Here is a 21075-nt window from a genome sequence, read left to right as displayed (position 1 = left end):
ATTTACAGTTGCTAACTCACGATTGCACTTTATTTGTAACTGGCTTTTTAAAACTAGCCCTAAGATTTAGAAATAGCATGGAGGGTTAATTGTCTAGAATCGTTGTTTTTAACATTGCACTGTACATGATCAATTGTGATTGATAATTCTGGATGTGGTTTTTAGATTGATCTAATTTTAACTGTGTTTTCATTGAATTGTGCTTTTATGGTTGTTTGTATGAATAACCGAATAAAGATTTTTGAAAACTGCCAGGCTAGGTCCTCTCTAAAGCTGAACAGCAGCAACCCAAGACTAGTTACACCCTGATTGGGGCTCTGGAGTCCAGTGTAGCTTGATTCAAGGGACACAGTGAGCACAGGACATATGTCTGGCCACATCCTTTGAACGTAGGATGTCGCACTGAAGTATACAAACAAGTGATGGGTTAAATGCTTGAAGTAATCTCAGTCACTGGTAATTACTTGAGTTGCATCCAGGCCATTATTGTTTTGCACACTATGCCACCTCAGTTTGGACCCAGCCATATGCAAATCAATCTTGACCATGCTTCAATAAGAACAGTCCAGCACTGTACGAAATTGGGGTACTGGTTGAGGGGAGTGAAACCTTACTCATAAAGAAACCGCAATCCCTGTCAGAGTGAGGCACAAGCAAACCCTAGTTTGACCTGTGTTCAAGAGAAGTCAAGCTTAACTTAGAGGCAATGTGTAAATTAGTTATGCAGAACTTCAAACATTAATAAAGTGAAAACATAATACAAGAAGAATCCCACACCAATTTAGAAACATAGAGAAAAATGTAATCTCAAGCCTGACAGAGGCAAAAAGTCCTCCCGAAAGCATTTGAGGCTGTCCTCAACTGGGGTCAATAAAATTGGGTAACAAGCCATTCAAAGGTCTTGCCCTGCCCCATATGTCCTGCCAAGGGTATCTTATGAGCCAGAACTAGTAGGAAGGCCTTGTAACACTGGGCGACCACCAGCACAAGTGTTGCCCCATGCATATGCGCCTTAGACTCACTGTAAAGGAGGTTGGTCTACCAGTAAATAAAGTAATCTCCAGAGGTGTTACCAGCTTCCTGGGCTTCAGCCTGCCACTTCAACCCCTCTAGAGTTAGACACTCTCTCTGTGCTTTGCAGGGCTCCTCCCTGGTGTGCACACCGTCAACTTGCAACTCAGCAAGCTCAGATAGGTCTCCTAGAAAGGCTGTGTCCTCCTTAGTTAGCTCTTGGACCACCTCCTTCAGCGCCCCATCCACTGATACCACGAGAGCGTCATAGGCTGGTTTCCCATGCCTCCTGCCATTGCTTTTCTATGCAGCTTCCAGGGCCGTTCTTCCAGTTTCCAGGCACTCTTAAATCGCCTCTTAGACAGCCATGGATCGAGTGGTCGCTCAAACCCACTCAGGCACCCCCAACATTTCCAGGTATGATGTGAGCTTCACTTCCTTACAGGCAATGGGCTCCAAGTCGTTCCTTAACAAACTATCCACAGGCATGGCTAGGTTCACACCTACCATAAGAGAATCTGAAACTCTTCCCACTCAAAGGGAACCAGCGTCATTGGGTAGTGGATCTCACAGTTGTCTGCTACTACAACCTGGTGTATCGGTTATCACCTGCTCTTAGGACTCCAGATGACACCTGACATTCTGTTTCCTTTGTCTCTCAGGGCCTCAACCCTGAAGGTGACCCACTGTCAATACTGAGAAGTATTGACAGGCATGTAGCCCTTACGTAGCATCTCTCCATCACACAGGGACACTAGGGAAACCTGAGCTGCCCCCCCACACTTTGTGGAAGCATCTCTTCCCTAAGCGCTACACTTGCCAACCGATGGGACTTGCCACCACTGGGGACTGTGCCCTCTTAGAGCACTTAGCATCTCCCTTGATGTGCCCATACTGGTAGCATTCATAGTACTCAGGGACAAACCAGTATTCTTATGTGTGAAGGCTTATTTCTGGTGGCCAGATTGAAAATGGGTCCCTATCCTTTTTATCTCCCCATTCCTTCTTCTGGTCTGAAACCCTGGCCACCCTTTGTGATGACCCCAGATGCCTTCTTGGACACCCCAGTACTGACCCAGATGCCCGCTTACTCAGCACACTTCCTGGGATCAGTCAGCTTGCTATCAACCAGGTGCTGATGGATCCCTGTAAAACAAATATTGAGCATGTGCTCCCTCAGAATCAGGTTGTACAGCCCATCATAATCATTAACTTTACTGCCCCTCACTCAGCCATTCAATGCCTTACTTCCGTAATCAAAGAAATCTATCCAAGACAGGTTGGGAGTTTGTGGCTGTCCCTGACCCTCTGATGATATTTCTCAGGGGTCACCCAAAATTTCAGAACAAGGATGGCTTTCATGAGGGTATACTTGGTCTGGTCCTCTACCGCTATTGTGAGTAGTGTATCTCTCTGCACAGTATGCATATGCTTCCACAAGGCACACTTCCCAGTGATCCTCTGGTATCTTGTGCACTCTCAGGGCTACCTCATCTCCCACCATATAGTTGGGCACCAGATGGGCATGGAAACCTGCTTGTCAGACACTACAGGTAAGCTTCCACCATTGCTACTGGAATCTGAGCTCTGACCAGCTTCAATCTCCTTTTCTTGCAGGCTTCTCTCATGCTCCAGCAGCATGTTCTTTTCTTCCAAGGCTCTTTCAGTCTTCGTTTGCACTAGTCTAATTTTGACCGACTGCAGCTTGAGCTACCTTTCTGACTTCCGGTCCTCCACCTTCCCTGGGGACAGGCCCTTTGAAGAAACACTTCCGTCTCTCACGTTGGGATCTCTCTAAGTGGCCAGAGGACCCCCCTCCAGTGGAAGCTCCTGCTCAGGGCACACAGACATTTCATCATCCATTCCCAAATCAAGTCCCCCCTCATCAGGATCAATCCTCCACATTAGGATCCCTATTCTCAGAGTCCTCAGGATTGGATTGCATCCTAGTGACTTTCTCATAGGTGCTGAGGGCCATCTGGAGGTCCAGCTTTGTGGCCTTCTTTCCTCTGCATGTAGCCCCCTTTCCTTGCAGAGTTCCAAAATGATAGGAGGAGGTAGCGCCCTCTAATACAAATGAGCCAGTTTCCCATATAAATTCCGATAATCGGGGGAACTTCTATCTTTTCCACAACTTATAAAACCTGGCATATATATGTAGAATACCTGTATAGGAGTAAGCAAAAAATCGAACTAATACTACCTGCCCCGAAGTTAGCCCGATTCTGCGCCTTCCTAAAACCAAACCAGGAAGTAAAGCCACTGTTGAGCGGCCATCTTGGAAGGTTAACATTCTAGCGTGTGAACACACACACATGAAATCAGGAAGTCACTGGTTACTTAACCATACGACCACTATCAAATAGTGTTCGTCGGAGCCACGGGTAGGCATGTAACGGGTGAGAGAGCAGCTTTGACGATGTAAGTTTGGCACGGCTGAACCCCCCTGGGCAACGAGCATTTCACGGAAAAATTTATTCCACTTACCCTTGTTTAACCCGCTTTCTCAATTCTTTTCTTGCAGTGTGTGACTACAAGCACCCATCCCTTGATAAGCTCATGGGGCTCAAGTTAGGCATCGCACATGTACGTGTTCATTTGACCACCCACCATAATATTATTTTTTTAGGTTTCTAGCGGCCAGACAATTTTAAGTCACACTCATGCCTTATGAAATCAAAAACACATCAAGCACCTCGTAATCAGGAGTGATCCCAACGGATAAAATCATATGTAGAGTGTGCAATTTTTGTTATGTGTATTGTATTGTCTTGTTTGTTATTTAAAAAAGAATGGCAGCACGGCACTCACATAGTACAATTATGAGCAGTCGTGCACGAGTGAAAAATATATCACTTCCATTTGCTTTCCACGAGTTTGATGATGTAGTTTCCTCAGTATATATTTAAATGATAATTTTAAACCATATTTAACTCTATCTTTCCAGATTGCTTAGAAGGAGTATACCAATTAGGTATGGTATTTATGCATGTATTAATGCACATTCCACCCTGATAGTTGTCAGGTAGACCTATTAGGTTATCAAAGATCAGTCAAAGGGATCAATCCCTTTTGGTCCTGAAGAAAAGCCTAGGGAAAGGCTTGAAACATGTAGACCAGGGATAAAATCACTTTTTGTAGTGTATATTTCTCCTCTCCCCTTCTAACAATACCAGCCACAGGAATTAACAGTTTTCTTTGGTAAACTAAAAGCAATCACTGGTCAGGGGCTTACTCCAGCTGAATATGGGTGCTGGTTCAGGTGGTTGGAAGCCTGTTATATGCCTGTGGCTCTGAACAGGAGGTGAGTAGACTATCTCTTGCAGTCCTGGATTCAGAAGGAAGTCTAACTCTCTGACTCAGGCAGAAAGGCAGCAGGGCAGCAATCCAGCAAGTCAGCAGTCCAGCAAGGCAGTAGTCCAGCAGTCCAGCAAAGTGGGTGCAGTTTTGGCAGCACAGCAGTCCTTCTTGCTGGCAGAGTCTCCACAGGCCCAGAGGTGTGCTGAGAAGTTGGTGTCTGAGGTTCAATATTTATACCAGGTGCCTCCTTCAAAGTGGAAGAAGCTTCTAGAGGAATCTCTTTGGAATGCACAGGTTTCCAGCCTCCCTTTCCATGGCTCCGGACTACTAGAGGGGGTACGCAGCTCTCTGTGTGGAGGCAGGATACAACCTATTCAAGTGTAAGTAGTTTATAAACTTCTGTTTATTGTTTTCAATTGAACAAAGAACATCTGGAGCATCAGTACATACAATATACAGTTCATTATTGGCCTTCTTGCAATTCTGGTTCATATATCATCAGTCTTAATCATGTTACATATCTAGATACATCATGGATTATCAAGCATCAATCGGAAATATATAGGTAGAGCTTACAACATTTGCAATTATAAAATAAAAACCACATTGCTACAGCTCCTATGGTTTCCATTATTTGTACAGTTGCTTATACAGTTCATATTGTAAAATATATTACTTGGGTCCCTATTGGCATCTCTTTTATGTAGCGAGAAATATCTCAACTCCTGTCGCCTGTGCTTCTACTCTGCTAGTGTGTGACTATTACTGTATCGGGTGCTGAGGTCTCCTGCAGATAGGCCAGGAGGTAGCATGTCAAGGGGGCCCAGATATCTCTGGGTCTAGAGGCATAAGGTAACAGCTCGGCGTATGTAGAGAGCCGATCCTGGCATGTTACCAAGTCGGTAATCCAGTCCTTGAATTTGGGTGCCCGCCCTCTGCCCCACCGACAGGCCATTCGTCTCTTAGCCATCAGTAGTGCAAGGGCGACATATTTGCGGTGTATTGCCTGCAATGGTTTGACATAGCTGAGCAAGGCCATCAATGGTGTGGGCTCTATGCGCGTATTTGTCATTAGTGTTAGAGCGTCAAAGACTTGCGTCCAATATTCATTCACACCCGGACACTCCCAAGCCAGGTGCAGAAAATCTGATCCAGGACCTTGGCACCTGTCACATCTGTCCGAATCTTTCAAGTGGTACCTATGCATCTTAGCTGGTGTGTAATATAGTCTGTGCAGGTACTTTTAATGTATCAAACGAAGTCTGCTGTTGGCCGACACACTCTCTGTCTGCAAACAACAGTATTCCCCCCGGTCATCTGTGTACTGTCCGATATATCTGGAAGACAAGGCGCTTAGCCGTCGCATTTTTAAGCATCAGTTGTAGTGGGACTAGTTCCTGTGGCTCTTCTGGGAAGTTTGGGGTAAGAGATCGGATCCCTTGTCTAAGCCGAGTGTGCAGGAAAACGTCCAGTGGGGTTTGGTACATACCCTGTAACATATGTTCAGCAGGTCGGAACTGCCCGTTGTGGTATAGGTCCCCCAAAGTACGAATGTGTGTGCATTCCCTGAACGTGTGAAATAGCGTTCCTGGAGAAGAGGCATGTTCGGGTGATACCTGAAAGGTAAGGATGGAGCATATAGCATGGGAGCATTTAATATGCGCCCTATGCACTGCCATGCTGTTATCGTGCATGTAATGGTGGTCGGCATCTTATCCCTAGGGTTAATAGTGTCATAGATAACTCCATCTATTGGAATGGGGTGCGCGAGCCAATGTTCCGCCGCAACCTGCGGCATGTACCTCGGCTGTTCCACCCAGAACCATGCATAATGGGCTTGTGCACTAGTGTAGTAGAGCTCGAAATTTGGTATACCGAACCCGCCCTGTGAGTATGGTCTAATAAGTATATTCCACTGCCATCTCAGCAACTTGCCCCCCCCCCATACAAGGCACGTCAACTCCAACCTGAGTGTCTCAAAGAAAAACCTTCCAGGGTAGTACGGAATATTTAGAAATAAATAAAGCTACTGAGGAAGGACCACCATTTTAATTAAGGACACTCGGTCCACCATGGACAGAGGCAGAGCAATCCAGTGGGCAACACAATGCGGCTCATGGCAGTGCCATAGTTCAAATGCATGAGCTCTTCCCTGTCCCTGGTGACACGTATCCCCAAGTATCGCAGCTCCTCGTCACACCACTCTAAGGGGTAATCCAATGGAAAGCGAACTGTCGATGCCATTAACGGAAAAATACAAGACTTCCCCCAATTGATTTGGATTCCCGATAGTTTCCCAAAGCCTACAAACTCCAAGAGGATTGGATTCAAGTTTTCTTGTGGGTTTCGGATATATCGGGTGATATCGTCTCCGTAGAGGGATATGAGTAATTGCCACATATTACACCGCAAAGCTTTATCATTCTGGTGCTGCCGCAATTTCGCTGCCAACGGCTCTACCGCAATGGCAAAAAGCAGGGGGAAAGAGGGCACCCCTGTCGAGTACACCTAGTGATTGAGAATGCCTGGGATGTGTGACCTTTAATGAGCACCTTGGCCACAGGTAAGTGATATAATAGTCTAATCCATGAAAGAAAGAGGGGTGGGTACCCCATACGCAGCAGTACCCCAAAGATGTAATCCTACTCGATTGAATCAAAAGCTTTGGTGGCATCTAAAAAAACAGCAGCCAGGGGCAGGTTGGGCGAAACATTATTAAGGACAGCAAAGAGAGTCCTCAAGTTGTGGGATCTGGCTCTTCCGGGCACAAAGCCCTACTGATCAGGAAGGATCAAATTTTCCATCAACAGGCTCAAGCGGGTGGTAACCAGTTTGGCCAGTATTTTGGCATCACAATTAAGCAGAGAGAGAGAGGCCTATAGGAGTCACACTGCTGGGGCGTTTTTCCTGGCTTCAATAGTGAAATTATGAGAGCCTCCCTCATGGATGCAGGGAGGCAACCCACCTCAAGCGATTCTTCATACACTTCTTGTAAAATAGGAGCCATGAGATCAATATACGTTTTGTAGAACAACCCACCTCAAGCGATTCTTCATACACTTCTTGTAAAATAGGAGCCATGAGATCAATATACGTTTTGTAGAACTCTACAGGGATGCCGTCCGTTCCAGTGGCATTCCCTGATTGCCTGCTCATAATGGCATCCCTGACCTCGTCCAGCTCAAATGGGGCAAACAAGAATTTACTTTGAACATCGCTTAGCCGTCCTAGCTGTACATCTCCCAAATAGTCCTCTAAGTCCAAATCATCCTTCCTATTTGTGGTGTAAAGGTGATTATAATGGTGTGTAAATGCACTAAGAACTATAGCATCTCATTGCGAGTCGTCTACACTGGCTGTGTCCCGATAGACCACCCCTTGCAGATCCTCTATTTCCAATACATAGTTAGCGCAGTGAGGTTTCCTAACCGTATGTGCCAGTGCCCTACTTGGTCTCTCCCCCTCTCTGTAGCATCGGGCCACCCAGTATTTATTCCGAAACCTCGTTTCCCTCTGTGCTGTTTCCATGTACTCTGTGAGCTTATCCCTAAAGTTCGCTTGTGTAGAGCCATACGGTTTGAAAGCCAATTCCGCTTCCATCGATTTAAGCTCTACCTCCAGTTTACGTAACAAATTAGTTGTGTCTTTAAGCACCCAGGACCCTTTTGATATGCAGAACCCGTGACGTGTCACGGTGAATGCCAACCAAATGATTTCTACGCTGTCCACCGACCCTTTATTGCGCGCAAAAAAGTCCTGCATGTTCTCCCGCAGCTCTTCCTGAAACACCGTGTCCAGCAAAATGGAGGCATGTAGTCACCAGATGCTACGAGGCACACCAAATTCCAAAGAGGACAGTCTGAGCTTTACCGGTGCATGGTCCGAGTATGTTCTGTCTAGGTGTTGCACTCAGGAAATTGCGGGGCCTAGCCTGCGGGACACCAACCAATAGTCCAGTCTCGCCCAGGAAGCGACTTGTGCAGTGTAATGCGTTCCTTCCTGTGCGTGCGGGTGGGTGTATCTCTAGGCATCGATCAGGTGATAAGCGGTAATGGTGTCACAGAGAGTTGTGCGCGCCTTGGTGTAGTGATGAGGGGCAGGGTGTGACCAGTCCAGGCTTCAGTTTTGCACTGATAGTGCAGGCAGCACCGTCCATCCACGGCCCCCGAGGAACAGAGGCTTCCGCCACCAGCCACTATAAGATGCGGTCCTCGTGTGGGGCCTCGGGGTAAATCTCCACCGCCGCAGTTCAAACAGCACTACGCGGCCCAGAGACCACGTGTGCAGCCGCGGCCTCACGTAGTCGCTGGGGCCGAATCGGGCCAACGCTTAGCTCTGCCTTCTCCTCCAGGCGAATCTCTGTCACGCCAGAACGAGAGCAGGGGCGGCTCAAATCCCCCAATTCTTGCGCCAAGTTGGCAGCTAGCCCAAGTCCTACAGTTGAGAGCCTCATACACCGTCTACTATTCCAATTGGCAGGATAATTGTGAGGATAAAGTCACCGGGCTGCAGGAGCCTCACGCTAGTGTGGCTATCTTGCTTGTGCGCGACCTAGCGCCCCAAAGTGTAATTAGTTCTGTGCCCAGTTCTGCCCTCCCGTACTGCTAGTGATGGCCTATCCAGGTACACTTATTCTGTGTGGCTGTCTAGGAGGAATTCACAAAGACCAACTGCCAACTACACTCAGTCATGTGACCTAGAGACTGGCTACAGGTATTAAACGGCTACGGCAGGAAAATGCAGCTTTCTAAAAATGGCATTTTCTAAACTGTAATCAAAAATCCAACTTCAACATAAGAGAGAATTTTTCATTACATTTCCAAAGACACCAAACATGATCTGTTTACCTGTTCTTATGTGAAAGTTACAGCTAATTATATGTAATGAGGTAACTCCAAAGTTATCCTATGAAAGAGGAAGGTCTTGCAATAGTGAAAAATTAATGTAAGCATTTTTCACTATCAGGCCTTGTAAAACTTAAAAGTATATGTCCTACATTCAAAATATACTGCACCCCGCCCTCTGGGCTGTTCAGGGCCCACCTTAGGGGTGACACATGTATAACAAGCATTGGGAATGCAATAGGTCTCGCATTTGCTTGAGTTAGAGTTATTGGCACTGTAAATGACGATGTATTTACCCATGAGATCTGGAGCGTACGTATGCTGTGTGTAGTGGAATTATTTGGGTTGGATTGGAATTGTTAATTGTGGAATTATGTGGCGTCGAATTGTGTGGGGTGGAGTGCATTTTTGTAGTGGAATTATGTGACATGGTGTGCAGTGGAATTATGGGGATAGTAATTATGTGGTATGAGAGCGCCGGTATTATTTGGAATGGGAATGTGTTATAGAGTGGAATTATGTGGAATGGTGTTTTGTTTTGTGTAGTTATACTGGAGTTTAATTATGTGGTGTGCTGTCGAAATGTGTGGCATGATGTGGAATCATGTGGTGTGATATGGATTTATGTGGTGTGTTGTGTAATTGTGTAGTTGAGGTGAATTATGTGGTTTGGCGTAGAATTATGTGGTGTGGTTTGGAAATATGTCCCGAATGACCTGCAGCAGTTCGCAGCTCCCATGTGGAAAGTCAAATGAATTTTAAAGACCTAGATTATGAAGGAGTAGAAACCAGTTGTCGTCTTACCTGAAGCCGATCTGGTCTAAACGTACAATCATGTTTTGTTTTAAAAATGCTAATTGCATTGGTGGCCAACCGAGGTTGTCTGAAGTGGAACGTAGAGCGACTGACTATTTTCCAGCTTTCTTTTTCCAAAGACATAATATAAAATAACCATTTCAAAACCTGGCAGGTTACAATCACGTTTTCACAAGTTTCTAGCTTTGTATATCCAGTTCCTGAGGCCATGAGAAGGACAGAATGCATGCTGCAGAAATGGCAATGACAACCCAACACATGCTTTCACTGCTTTTGCTTTGCCACATCACTGCAGACCCTTCTGTTGTGATAGGCCAGAGCGAGCCACTTGGTGAAGCTGTGGAGAGCACCATTTGCAGCCATGGAGCAGCTTAGAAGCAGTTTCTTGAGGTGCTTTTTAGGCAGTGTACCTAATGATAGATTGCATACAAATTTCTAAAGGATTTTCCCAGAAACAATGCTCTTATGTAACGTTTTGAAAAACAATGCAAAAAAAATATTGATTCTAACACTTGGCTTTCCAAAGTGCCTTTTACTATAAGTGATAAAGACACTATAAGTTTTGCACCAGTTATGACGGATGGTATTTAAGTCAACAATATTATTACTATTATATGTGAATAAACCAGCAATTTTGCACAAGTGTTGGTGCAAGCATAATTCGAATACATGTACGATTTTTACGGGATATCGTTGTGCTTTGAGTCATTTATCTGTAAGGAATCTGATGGCCGGCTTGCCTTCCATCCCCATAATCTTAATCTTGCTGAAGATGGGAAAAGTGGCTGCGTAGCCCCCGGAGGTAAAAGCTGTGATCTGCTGGTTCAAGCCTGCCACCGACTCTCCACACTGATTGCACGGAAAGGTCAGGACTGTAAAGAGCTCTCTGTGCAGCTCTTGCAGCTCCCTGTGGTTCCTTTCTGTGTGCTGATATTTAGTAACCACATGTATAACCAGGGAAGCCTGGACGCAAAGAATGGGTTTAGTAATCCTAAGGAAACACATTAACATACACCATCCCTGGCTGTGCAGCGAACAACATAAACAGCTAAACATATCTGAAAATCTATTTATATCGCTACCTGAGAGGAAACGCTTAACGTTATAGAGGAAAAGTGTTCTAATGAAGCACTTTAACTCCATGTTGGGAGTAGGGAAGCACTATATTGTAGTGTAGTTCCTATATTCCCAATAGGCACTGCGCATTCGAATAATATATCCTATAGATTTGACGTAGGACTAGGGTCAACTAGGTCTCTATCGAATATACTAAACATAATTGTGTGTGTGCCTGCTAATTCTGAGGTCACTAGAAACTTTCTTGAATACACAAGAAGGGATTATTTTCTGACAACCACATAAACATATCAACTTTGTTTCCCAAGAATAAGAACATATCTCTGAGTCGCGGAAACAATAGATAAATATTTCATTCAGTTAATCGTGCATGCTTCGTTTCTACAGAGTTGCAGAGAAATAGTGAGACGGGCATTTTCAATAAAAAGCGTTTATTGAACAGTCTTCTTTCTCCTGCAAGAGAGGTGAACTGCTACAAATAATACTGTAAGAGCATTGTATGGTTTCTAAGCCATATAAAAATACATACATAAATAACATTGACTAAAATACTCAACTGGTGCTTCTAAAATACGCCTACCCCAATGTACCTAACCTAAGTCTAGTATGAGGTAATAAGTAAGTATTGTGTAGCATAGGTTTAGTATTTGTCAAGAATCTACCAAAGGTTTCTCTAGATTCTAGTCAGCTCCATACCTTGTTAGAATGAAGGAGGTCTGGTATCTCTGTCTCGGGACTCTTTTTCCCAACACCCCACAAGGGGAGCCGGAAACACTGGAGCTGGGTTTGCGGCAGGAGAAGGGCAGCTTCCTGATCAGTGCATCAGCTGGAGAGTCGGCTTCCTTCTGCACTTGCTGTAGCGAGTTGCGTCAGGCAAGTAGGTCTTCGAACTGCTCCGAACCACCGTATATTGCTAGAGCAAGTGAAGATATATTTATACCTAGAAGTTGTTTAAGAATGCCATAGTTTGACGTAAAGTCGGGCAAATGAACGTCAGGAAAAACCCCCTAGGGAATAGTTGTTTTTTGTAAAGTAACTGAGTTCTTGGACAAATCAATATTCAAGCAAGGGGAAGTCCCTGACTGCTTAAGCTGGTTTTCCAAGAAGTCGTTGTGACGTTTGGTACGGGTGGAAGTAGCCATACCTGTAGTTGGGTAGCATGGGCTATGCCTAAATAAGGGCTTCATATATAGGCCTATATAAGGGCAATGTGAATTGTACCTATATAAAGGCATGAATCGGGAAAATTCACTTGTAGCTTAAAACGCCAGACAATACTCACTCCACTTTCTTATGTACGACATTACTAAGTACTAAACACATAAAAACATATCTAAACATGATGTGTTAAAACCCACCCAAAATACATAAAAATGCATTGATACTGGTTGTACACAAAAAGCATTTGTGCAGTACGCATTTAAAGCAATGTTTCATTCAAAGCATATAGATGACATTTGAAAATGCTATCCGAATGAATCACGAAAATATATTTATGATATGGCTCTTAATTACAGAAGAAAAAGTCGAGACCATTCCATGGCAGATTATATAAACTGTTTGAGTGTGGACAAGGTCACATATTGTCTCTTGGAAGTTTTCAAAGAATTCTAGTTCTCTATGAATAGTTCTACATTAAGCAGATTACTTTGAGCCAAAAAATGGAAAATACAAATTTGGAAAAACAAAAGTTTGATGATAGAAAAAAATAGAGTTCCAAAGTTAGGATTTTGTTTTGAAAAAATGAGTCTCTCAGAACACTGCGTGCCAAATCAAAAGTCAGTGTTATTGTTTGGTGAAAACATCAAATCTTTTAAGTCGGTAAAGAATTCGGCTACCATTGTAGGTGAAAGTTGGATTACCTCGTTAAGAAGATTAATCGTACATAGATGTGAAGCATCACCGTCAGCGTTGGTCGCATTAGCAATGTTCACATTGCATGGTACCTGTGTGCCGCTTTTCTCTCGTACCTCACCGTCAGCATTTTGCGTCTGTGAGATCTCAATGAATGCCGTCATCAGAATTGGTAGCCGCTGGGGACAACACAGTGCATGAGCCGTCACTGGTCCAAGCAAGGTATCAACATCCGTTGGCAGGACTGATGGGAGTGTGAGGCAGATATCTAACACACATTCTTCTCCACATAGCAGGCATTGTAAAACAGGTAAGATGCAATCTTGCCTGATTGGCCTGAATGACATAAACCATGTGGTATACAAATCTCTTAAACAAGTTAATCCCAAAATTTGGACTATGCGTCATGACACTTCATCGCCAGTAGAGTATTTTCCATGGTGATCTGGGTGTCTGCTGTGGATTGGCTTGCCATATCGAGGTAGTATGAGTAAAAAAAGTATCCCTGCAGCGAGTCCCAAAATGAGAGGCAATCCGCCAAACACAGGGTGCACGAAGTTTGGAAATATTCCTATGACTGCTTCAAAGGGTGCTAACAGTCCCGAAAAAATTGTCTTAAATACATGTACAATACCACTTGTATCAGACATGTTTAAGATACGACCTAACATTTCTGAGAAATGTACAGGGCAATATGTAGTTTATAGGGTATGCATCTCTGCAGAAGTCCTTGCGACTTGCAGATCATAGGTCTCTTTGGCCGAGGTCAGTGGCACAGTTTTCTGTAAAAGAATGGCTTTCATTCTGCTTAAAGTATCAATTCGTATAGAAGAGATGTTCAGTGAAGGCCATAAGGGCGACTCCCGGTCTGTCTTGGTTTTTGGAAACAATACTTGCATACAGCAAGTGACCCTGGCTGACACAGTTACGAGATAGGCTAAACCTGGCAACATGCCACAGCAGCTATGATCATTCAACATAATGTAATTCCCATTCGAAAGTTGCCTAAAAATTGGATCAATCACTGCAGCTGGTGAGCCTTGCAGGTGGCAAGATAAGTTGTTAAAGGAACCATCGCAGGCCCCGTGCAAATTAATACCCTGACAAAGGAGAGAACCGCTTAGAGCGTTTTCACAATTTTTACCACTAAGAAACACTTCTTTCCCCCCACTCCAACATTTCTGTGTGTATGGTAATTCCCAGGATGTCTTGATGTATTCTTTACCCAACCTTTCATATATGCCTGCTGGTATATGTTTTAAGCAATATTGAAAATGGAAAATTGTAACAGGCAGAGTGATTGTTCCATGTATTATCCATTCAATTGCTGGCTTTTCAGCGACAGTAAATGGCAAGTTTGATCTGTTTATCAGTGAGATTGAATTCTGAAAACAGTGACGTGGTATTGATTAAACGCCAAGGCACATAGCCTGAACGAAGGTTTTGTAACATCCAGCCTAATATCATAATAGAACGTAATTGCGACTGACCATGTTGCAATATAACCAAGTCCTGTTCCATTATGTCTATGGTAGAGGATACTATGCTGTCCCAAAAATATATCCTGGACGACAGAGTCGTTAGCCCATTGTCAACTACAGAGAGAGATTTCTCTAAATTAATACAATCAATTTATCGTATTCGTTTCGCAGTCTCTGCTTGCGTAATCTTCCATGCTTCATTATACAGAGCATAGATACCGGTGTATATAAAACATTTATGACGCGGTTTAGTAGGTCCTCATAAGAAGTCCCTCAGATCAGCGCCATCTTTAAGTAAAGATAAGTGTTGTTTTACTTCCTTTAGTGTAGACCTGTGTAGCCATTCAAGGCACAGTTTCCCTACACTGTATGTTGTTACTATTCCTGGATGCTGTCTCTGAACATATCTTGGATCTGGCCTAGTGAATGTGAACCCTTGTGTCTTATTCAGGAATCTATCTTGACAGTTGTTTGTGTCTGTGGGCCAGATTAACCATTTTTTTCCAATCTGGATCTGTTCTGTTGTGAATCAAAATAGTATGTACGTCAACCACCCCCTCTGAAGTGTTGCTGCTATCAGGTGTGGGTGTAGGAGGTATTGACGGTTTGTTTAAATCTTTTATCTTGGCTAATCCAAGACAAGATGTCTGTTGGACCGTGTCATTCAAAAACATTATTTGCTCTGGGATGATGCAGGATCTAAATAAAGCTTCTAAACCCTGCACCTGCCAGTCTTTTGTGCCCCAGACAGTTTTTGTCTCAATGTTGTCTTTCCAAAAGTTGAAACCTAACGAAGACAGCTGAGCATAAAAGGCCGCAGAATAAATATGCTTTGTATTTGTCAACATACTTTTCATTCCTGTCCTATTAACATTTTTAAAGTAAAATGATTCTGGATTTGAAACATTAAAACCTGAAAAGTATGGAAATTTGTCATAAAATGTTTTTGAGCTACCCTTTGGTGGCGTTGGACAATGTTCCCATTGGTTATATTTCAATACATTTCTAGGATTTTCAGATTTGTGCAAGAAATGATGACCATAGTGATTATAACAATACATTTGTTCATAATCTGATGAACCTACTAACTATTCATGATTAGTACATTTTCCAGACATTTCTAAGTCTGACATCATATTATTAACAGTCTCGAAGTCCCAATCATCAGAAAAGGTACAGATGAAACAAAGTCATTCAAAGAATCTTGAACTGGTGTGGAATCTTCAACAGCTCCGCCAGACCGAAATTTCATAATCAGTTCTGTTACAAGCTATTCCACCAGGTATAGGAACGGCTGTGATGTTCACTGATGAAAAGTCTCTTTGTTCACGATGAGATGATTTGTGTGGCTTGAGGAGTACTTTGATGTTCTTACTTGCTGTGTCCTTTTTAACATATCTTCCATTTATCAGCATTTCCAAAGTTATTACAAAAGTCAACCAAAGTAGAAGTAAAAGTACACCCAACACAATCCAAAGCTCAATCCATGGTGAAACCGGATAAGTCTTTTCCAGGTGATGAAAAAGGTCAATTGCTTGTTCTTTAAAAGCTCTTTTTACTGGCGTTGTTTCAGGTTCGCTGGGATCCTCGGAAAACGTATCAAAGGTAATGAAATAGCCAGAGGCAGTTCTGTCAGTTGTAGAGATTGCACCAGGATTAATTGAAATCGCTGGAACCACTTGATCACTTTTTACATTTGTATAGTCAGATGCTATTTCATTGTTGACAGGCGTTTCTTGACTAACTGTTATTTGGGTCTCAAGAGGTACAAGATCCATTGCTTTGTTACATAGTCCTTCTTTTTGCACTGCAGATTCTTCAAAGGTGATGAGCCTCTCAGTTAGAACCTCTTGGATGGTAGCCAGATTAGGGCATCTGCTACATCTTTGGAGTCCACTTGGCCTACTGCTTATGATCGGCCACATGATGTGGTTTTACCCGGTCGATGGACACAAACCTGTTCTCCTTTTTACCAGCAAGGGGCGGCAGTAATACTGCCCTTGATCCGTGGATTGCTAGGACAGGTACTGGTTGTCTGTAAGAAGACCCAAATTCCTTCTTGTCCGCGGTCTTTTCTCTGACTAGATCCCCAATCTTTGGAATCCAGACAGGTCTTGCTGGGAAGGTCGGTTTCTCTTCAGTGGTTGTTGGCGTCAGGGAACACGTTACTTTGGCTTTTCCTTATTTCATTTAAGTCCTGCAAAACAGCCAAACGATCTTTGATATCAAAGGGTTTTTGTTCTATCACTGAAGTCTGACAATCGAGATCCGAAATAATCATTCTTGTTCCAAAAAGGATTTCATACGGAGTGATTCCCCCTAGAGAACTTCTTGGCAGATTATTAAGACTACGTTGGACACTTATTAGATGTTTGACCCACCCATCACCCGAGCCTAATAACCTAGCTGTTATAGATTGCTTTATGTCCTGGTGTTTTCTCTCCACTACCGAATATCCCTCAGGATGGAATGGACTAGAGTACTGCAATGCAACGCCATGGCCTCTTTGTAAGCTCGAGAGCTAAACGCAGGACCCTGGTCAGAATGCAGCGTGCCGACTGCGTATGTGCTGATAAAGACTTGCAAATCTTTTATAACAGTTCGAGCATCAGCCGGGCGCTGAGGCCACATCAAATGAATCTTGTCTTAATATTTGTGGGACCGCATTTGTACATAGAACTTTTGTAGTTCTTGTCGTAGCTGAACTACTTGTTCCCGAAGCAATTTATGACTTATTGTGCCACCTTTTACATCTTTGTAACCGTTTTGAATCCAATTTTGCATGTATTCATTGTAAGATTGAACACAATAATACGAATCGCACACTATGAGTGTGGGGAATTCGCAATCTGTATTTTCAAGCGCCATCTTGAATGCTTGTAGTTCAGCTCGCTGAGCTGTACCATCTCCTAGAGATTGTGTTTTAGTGACCATTGGTCGGAATTTACCTTCGCGCCAGCAACCTTTAACAATCGCGCACGCAGCACTATAAGCTCGTTTACCCTCCGTAGTGGGTTGGGCTGATCCATAAGTATAACTTATACATTCATACTGTTCTAGAGGCAGAATCTCATTAGGCAGAGGACATTCTTGTTCGTATTGTAGAAATGCCTGTGTTTTCAAATAAGGCTAAAAAAGTATTCAATGTCTGTTGCAGCAAGAGAATTAACCCATTGTATCCATCTTGGATGTAAAGATTTAGCCTTCAGAATGCTGGCTTTTGTCACTGCCTCTAAGGCAGATACAGGTGTAACGACCATAATGCGCTTACACTGTGCGAGGGCTCTCTCTTTTGCTACTGCAGTTTGAACCGCTGTCCGAATTTTTTCTGTTGAAGTGAATTTCATTTCTGCTTGTGTGTACAAATGTGATTTATAAGCTATTGGTACTTTTTCTTCTTCATTACGTTTACGCGTGTTTGTAAATGTTTTGTTGCTAACATGTATGTCTGCAATGAACGCAAAATTTCTGTGTGTTTTTGAGTCCAATTAACTGTTTTGAAATCAGGTTTGATTAATTCGTAGAGAGGTGTAATCCTTTCTGCGTAGTTTAGAATGTAAGTTCTTCCGAAATTCAGGAAACCTAGAATCGACTATAAGTTTTTCAGCGTTTTTGGAGGTTGGAGCAGTGCACATTTCTCTAGAAAGTTTGCTGCCAGGTTTTTGCCTTCACTTGAAAGTTCATATCCTAGGAAAAGGACGTTTAAATGGGCAATTCATGATTTCTCAAAATTGAATTTGTACCCTTCAGAGGCGAAGCCCAATATTATGGTGTTCACCATGTTCAAGTGCCTATCCAAGTCATCGTCTGTTAGATAGATGTCATCGACATATGATAATGCATCATCATCATAGGTTTGTAGTAACTCTGTCACTCTGGCTGAGAATAACCCTGGACTATTCTTGAATCACTGGGGGAGATGACAGAATTGACGCTGTGTCCCCATAATTGAGAAAGCAGTCAAGTACCTACTTTCTGGTGCAATGTTTTGACAGAAGAAACCGTTAGAAATATCTAATGTGGTTTTGTATTTTTTACTCACAATGTTATTCATTAGTGCTGCACTGTGTGCAGTTTGTACTGCAAATGTTTTGCAACAAGAGTTTAGATGTCTGTAATCCAAAACTAGACGATATGTATTTTCTGGTTTGAAGACAGGAAACAAAGGATTGTTCATTGACGAGGTGCATGTTTCAATCACCCCTTGGTATTCAAGTTGGTCTAAGATCTCCCTGACTTGTTTTTTAGCTTCTTGCTGAATTGGATACTGCCTTTGTGCAGTGGGTTGATTTTTTAACTGGATTTTATGGTGAGGAGAATCCTCATCCCATCCTACATGATTTTTATATAATGCAGGAGCCTGGGCAACTGCCCATTTCCTGACATAGGTATATTTTAAATTAATTGGAATGTGGTTGGAGAAAGCTGGCATAATGATTTCTTCGCCATGTGGACACTCCCTGACAAATTCAGGTGGCCAGTTTTATTCAGCTAGAAGAATGTCATAACCCTGAGAGAGTCGCTCCCAAAAGAGTGCTCTTATTTTTCTAGTTATGTCCCCCTCCATCCGGAGTGTTACTTCGTATAACCTATGTGGGACACTAACCCATGTATCTGCAGTTTCAACTTGGATGTACTCATTCAATTCCACTGGCTCCAGATGATCTTTCAAGATCTTGCGAGCTATGGTGACTTCTGCTGCGCTGTCCAACATTGTTTGAGCCCATTCCCTGTTCTTGAGTTGTGTCCTCAAGATCCTCGGCATGTCTGATTTTAAGACCTGCTACTTTCTTTTTGGTGAATTGAGTTTTCTTATTTTTCTGAACGTGTTGATCGTCTTTGGACTTCACGTGTTCCTCTTTGTTTTCTGACTGTCCTCTTCTTTCGGATTTCTGTGACGAAGTCTAAAAGGTACGAGAGGAACATGTATCAGTATCTTGAAATCTATCAGTTTTTCTCAAATTATCCCTATTCCTGAGGTTACACCTCCTTTCAGAGGGCTTCTTTTGAGGAGACCTACCTCGGGATTGAGAACGCTTCTCTTTAGAAGTTTGTTTAGTGTTCTCCCACTTCTTTTTAGCAGGAGTAGGAGTGTTTTTAAAAAAGACCTTTAACTGTGTAATTCCACTAATCTTTGTATATTACTTAGTAATTCATTGTCTGACAATGCTTTAATGTCAGGGTCAGTTCTGTAGTTGGCTAAAGCTAGCCACGGTGCTCCTGGTCTACCTAGTGGACAGAGCCTGGTAATGTGATTCATGTGATTTAGGGCGCCTTTAAACCAGAGCGCATTCTCTTGGTATGTTAGTGGAATGTCAATGTCCTCGAAAGGAATGTATTCCTCTGGTGGTTCATGTTCTTTGTAGAAGTGAAACACTTTTGTTACTGGATTTGCTTAAGGAAAGACTATCCATGAATAGAATACCTCTGTCTGGTGATATTTAGGTGCCTCTATCACAAAAACGACCCTACCACCTCTTAATGATAGGCCATTTCGTATAAGTTTTATAGTGATGGTTTTCCTTAAGGTTTCTGGAATGCTTATAGCATCTTGGTCGGCTTCATTAAAGGATGTTATGTTAAAAGCTGCATCGGTTGGATCAACCGCAGCTCCCCCGGTTTCAATGTTCGCCATTGTTCGACATTGTTTAATGAAAGTTGCAGAGCAAGTTTCAAGGAAACAAAGATAAGGTGCACAATATTTTGGAACACTGTATCCTTCAGCGTTGAAAACACAGAAAATAATACATAGGATTTTCGTCCTACTCAGTTATGGTGGATATTATCCCTTTACCCACTCCAGACGTCTATTTGAGTGTGTTACGGAAAAAGGGGTCTCTGAGAAAAGCACAACTGAGTTACTTTAGTATCTAGCATTAAATTAGTGCCTTACCAAACGTTGGGCGCCATGTTGTGTAGTTCCTATTTCCCAATAGGCTCTGTGCATTGGAATAATATATCCTATAGATTTGACGTGGGACTGAGGTCAACTAGGTCTCTATCGAATATACTAAACTTAATTGTGTGTGTGCCAGCTAACTCAGAGGTCACTAGAAACTTTCTCAAATACACAAGAAAGGATTAGATTTTGACAACCGCATAAACATGACAACTTTGTTTCCCAAAAATAAGAATATATCTCTCAGAGTTGCGGAAACAATAGATAAGTATTTCACTCAGTCAATCGTGCATGCTTTGTTTCTACAGAGTTGTAGAGAAATAGTGAGACGGTAGTTTTCAATAAAAGGGGTTTATTGAACAGTCTTCTTTCTCATGCAAGAGAGGTGAACTGCTACAATCGTTATGCAGACTGCAAAGTATAATGCGTACAGCGTAAACAGTAATATGAAATAATGCTGTAAGAGCACGGTATGGTGTCTAAGCCATATAAAAATACATACATAAATAACATTGACTAAAATACTCAATTGGTGCTTCTAAAATACGCCTACCCCAATGTACCTTACCTAAGTCTAGTACGAGGGAAGAAGTAAGTATTGTGTGGCATAGGTTAAGTTTTTGCCAAGAATCTACCAGAGGTTTCTCTAGGTTCTAATCAGCTCCATACCTTGTTAGAATGAAGGAGGTCTGGTATCTCTTTATCGGGACTCAATTTCCCAACACCCTGCAAGGGGAGCCGGAAACACTGGAGCTGGATTCTCGGCAAGAGAAGGGCAGCTTCCTGATCAGTG

General features: G+C 43.0%; 1 protein-coding gene across 3 annotated transcripts in view; it reads left to right on the top strand.

Moving 5' to 3' along the window:
* The window catches only part of LOC144798121 (interleukin-12 receptor subunit beta-2-like), a 467579-nt gene that overhangs the window by 42736 nt on the left and 403768 nt on the right, over positions 1–21075 (top strand). The gene's annotated exons all lie outside the window — the stretch shown is intronic.

Source organism: Lissotriton helveticus, chromosome 1_2 (assembly GCF_964261635.1).
Source record: "Lissotriton helveticus chromosome 1_2, aLisHel1.1, whole genome shotgun sequence".
In the NCBI taxonomy this organism is placed as follows: domain Eukaryota; kingdom Metazoa; phylum Chordata; class Amphibia; order Caudata; family Salamandridae; genus Lissotriton; species Lissotriton helveticus.
This window is presented reverse-complemented; position numbering and strand designations above follow the sequence as displayed.